Source organism: Poecilia formosa, unplaced genomic scaffold (genome assembly GCF_000485575.1).
Source record: "Poecilia formosa unplaced genomic scaffold, Poecilia_formosa-5.1.2 Scaffold87, whole genome shotgun sequence".
Taxonomy (NCBI): Eukaryota; Metazoa; Chordata; class Actinopteri; order Cyprinodontiformes; family Poeciliidae; genus Poecilia; species Poecilia formosa.
In genome coordinates, this window is record NW_006800026.1 from 146253 (window position 1) to 150119 (window position 3867).

General features: G+C 33.0%; 1 protein-coding gene and 1 long non-coding RNA gene across 2 annotated transcripts in view; both read left to right on the plus strand.

Moving 5' to 3' along the window:
- Positions 1–484, plus strand: part of LOC107836800 (uncharacterized) — a 1951-nt gene extending 1467 nt beyond the window's left edge. Inside the window, exons 2-4 of the long non-coding RNA XR_001662758.1 lie at positions 203–226; positions 315–340; positions 444–484. This is a non-coding gene — a long non-coding RNA (uncharacterized LOC107836800). The remainder of the gene's footprint in view (positions 1–202; positions 227–314; positions 341–443) is intronic.
- Positions 1–3867, plus strand: part of LOC103141591 (meprin A subunit beta-like) — a gene marked incomplete at its 3' end in the record, with an annotated part of 30918 nt that overhangs the window by 17410 nt on the left and 9641 nt on the right. The gene's annotated exons all lie outside the window — the stretch shown is intronic.

A 3867-nucleotide genomic window follows, 5' to 3' on the forward strand; every position in this document is an offset into this window, starting at 1 on the left:
GTTTGAAGGAAGAATGCTTTCTTTTTACCATTATTTTCTGTCAGTTGTTTTGTTTTTATGGTCATCTTTGTTCCATTGTTTTAATCCAGGTGGAAGTGGAGATAATTGGTAAGTCACACACATTTATTTTATATCTTTATACATTTAGGCTTTTGTATGACCTAATGTGAACTTACAAAGAAGAATACTGTGTGATTTGTAGATGTCAGTGAAAACAACACACAAGGTAAAGTTACATTTCAATGATTTTGTAAAAAGATTTTTGAGAAATGGATTTATTTTTAAAAACTATTAACTTTATGCCCTCATCTTAGATTTAACACTTGATGATATTCGTGAGGTAAGTTTGTTGCCACAAGCCCCTGATCAGGGTTCAGTTAAAAGTATATTTTTGTGTGTATGTTTTGTCTTATGTGGCCATGTCTCATGCACAACTTGTTCAGCCTCCAAACATTCAAAGGAGCAGCATTGTACCTGGAAGCAGTCAGTGGACATCCCCAGTTCCCTACGTCTTGGATGAAGGCCTGGGTATTTTTCTTTCTTTCATAAAATAAATTTATTTGAACCAAATTTTTGGGTTTGATATTTTAGTGGATGTGTGATTCAAGGAAGTTCTTGTAGTGTAAACGTTCACTGTTGAAAACTGGATCTGCAACTCAGCAAATATCAATATAACAGAATCCTTTTTCAAATGATTTGTGCGATGGAAAACTGCAAAGGCAAATGAGTTGAATGAAAATATTTTTGTGTTCTTGTTTTTTCTAATGAATATTATTGTGATTTGATTCCAAGAACAATAAGCAAAAGTAATGTTATGTCATTTGTTCTCTATTTCACTGCTTTGAAATTGACTTTGAACTGAAAGACTTGAGAGCTAAAGGAGTCATCATGAGAGCCTTTGACCAGTTCAGAGTCAAGTCATGCATCGATTTCAAACCCTGGGACTCTGAAGATTATTACATCAACATCAAAAAGGCAGATGGGTAAGTTCCCTGTTTCCTTTTTTTCATACTTTGAACAATATTTCCTGATTGAAAAACCCTAGTCACGCAGCTGGTTTATGTGAATGCAAAAGCTCTAAGACCCGCCTCCTGGCTCTGATTGGTTGTTCTGGTTAGCAGTGGGTGAAGGCAGAAGAACTTGATTTCTTTTTTTTTCATATCATAGTCTCACGACATGGTGACAGTGTGTCACAGTCTTTTTGTTTTGAATTATTAGTGTATAAACAACGTATAATGTTATTATCACAACGGAAATCACTTTCACAGTACATGTAGTGGTGCTTATTTGAAAGATGTTGATGCACATGTCTTACTGGTGTTTTTTTCTGATCTAGATGCTGGTCATATATTGGTCGACAATTTGCCAATGGCCAGGACCTCTCTATTGGTGCAGGCTGTGACTACATTGCCATTGTTGAACATGAGATTCTTCATGCTCTTGGTTTCTACCATGAACAGTCTAGATATGACAGAGATGATTATGTACGGATTGTATTTGCCAACATCCAAACAGGTAGAACTGATATTATAAGATTCATTTATACGGAAAAAGTCATTTTAACCCTTTCATGCATGAATTATGATCCTTTGTGTCAGGATTTTTTTCTAAATTTTTCTTGATTTTTCTTAAGGCTTAAAAAAAGGTAGGAACATATTTTTTGTAAAATTTAATTTTTTTATTTTTTTATTTTTTTTAGGTGATCAATTGTAATTTTCTCCAAATACAAAGTTATTTGAAAAATACATCAGTAGTATTGTTCTTTAGGGGCTATCTGATGTCACAATATTTTTTTTTTTACCTCCAAGAGTCGTCTAAAGCAGAAGGAGGGACCGGGTCGGTTGGCATGCTTTGTTGTCGGCCATATTGGATTTAACAAAATAATTTATTTCATTTGCAGCTGATGGCCAGTAGTTGATAGTATATTTTATGATGTATTAGTGTCCACTTCAGTGGTCAGTGTGCATTTATAACATAAAAACTCACAAGAAGCACAAGAAAATGGCTTTTAGATAGCTGCCCACTGAAGTGACCACTATGCATGAAAGGGTTAATTATAGCTAAGCAATTGATGCCCAACATGGAGTCAATAAAGTGTTACCAAATGAACACTAACTTAATTAACAGACTCTTGACATAAATAATAAAAATAACAACAACAATAATAATAATAATAATAGTAATAATAATAATAATAATAATAGTGATCAATTTAAATTATTCTTAAGACCTGAAAAGTGTCAGAAAAACACAATTCACTGAAGAAATCCCTGAGGGGTTCAATACCTCTTACAGCTCTGTAGATGTCTATGCACTCTTTTCAGACATGTCCTCAGATTTTATTTTANATATTGGATTTAACAAAATAATTTATTTCATTTGCAGCTGATGGCCAGTAGTTGATAGTATATTTTATGATGTATTAGTGTCCACTTCAGTGGTCTGTGTGCATTTATAACATAAAAGTCCACAAGAAGCACTAGAAAATGGCTTTTAGACAGCTACCCACTGAAGTGACCACTATGCATGAAAGGGTTAATTATAGCTTTGTCTTTTTTTCATTTTCAAAATGTAATAGGTACAAAGTACATCAACCAGTTAGTGATACTGAATCAAAAGTCATTTTCCAGTGAATAAATGTGTATTTTTACTGATGAACAAGTGCGGTGTTTAGCAAAGCAAGAAAACCTGTCAAGGTACATTCAAGAACTAAAAATCCTGCTCACCTTCAGAAAAGAACCAGCATGTAGTGAATGGATATGTTGCAACTGTCATTCATGCATCAGATCACAGTTGCATACGACTGAGATGTTTTTGAAATAAATTCCATAATATGAACAAACATAACTTGCAAAAAGCAGCAATTTGACAAATAGTTCTTCTTAACCCCCACAAAGCAAAGAGTTTTCTGTAAGAGCAAGTTGTCTTGTAAAGAGAGCAGATTATCAGAAAAGCTTTCTTTCTGGAAATAAGTACAATTAATCAATCCATGCATATGTAAATATGTGAAAAGTTTCATTCATACAAAGATTTTGTATCATATAAGAGTATACATGTCTATACTTCAAATCCTGAACATTATTTTTCAAGGCTGAAACGATATCATGTCTCTATAGATTTTGTATTTGTTTTTAATGACATCACAGCTCAGCAATTGATGCCCAACATAGAGTAATTCCCAACAACAGGCGTTATAATGTAGAATATTGCAATAAAAGCAACACTTCATTTGACAGGGTGTGAATAAGACTTGCATTACTTCTTCATAATTGTCATGAAGATGAAGGAGTCTTCATAAATGTTTATGACTGTTGTTCTGAAGTGTCATTTGATAAGTAATGACACTTTTAATGCAAAGTTGTTGCATTCAAACTTTTACTAAAAGTCCATTAGAAGCGCCAGCTTTGTATTATTGACACTTTTAATGCAATGTTGACAATTTTGATGGTCTTTCAATGCAACTTTACTTTAAAAGTGTCATTATTATCGAATGATTCCTCAGGACAACAGTCATAAACATTTATGAATATTCCGTCATGTTCGTAACAAATGTTATGCCATGTTTATGATAGTATCATGTCAGTCTTATGCGCACCTGGTCAAATGCAGTGTTACCGAATAAACGCTAACTTAAATAAGAGACTCTTGACATTAATAATAATGATAATAATCATCATCATCATCATCAATTTAAATTATTCTTAAGACCTGAAAAGTGTCAGAAAAACAAAATTCACTGAAGAAATCCCTGAGGGGTTCAATACCTCTTACAGCTCTGTAGATGTCTATGCACTCTTTTCAGACATGTCCTCAGATTTTATTTTAATAATTTTGTTCTATATTTCCAATATTTTTATGATAGTTGTA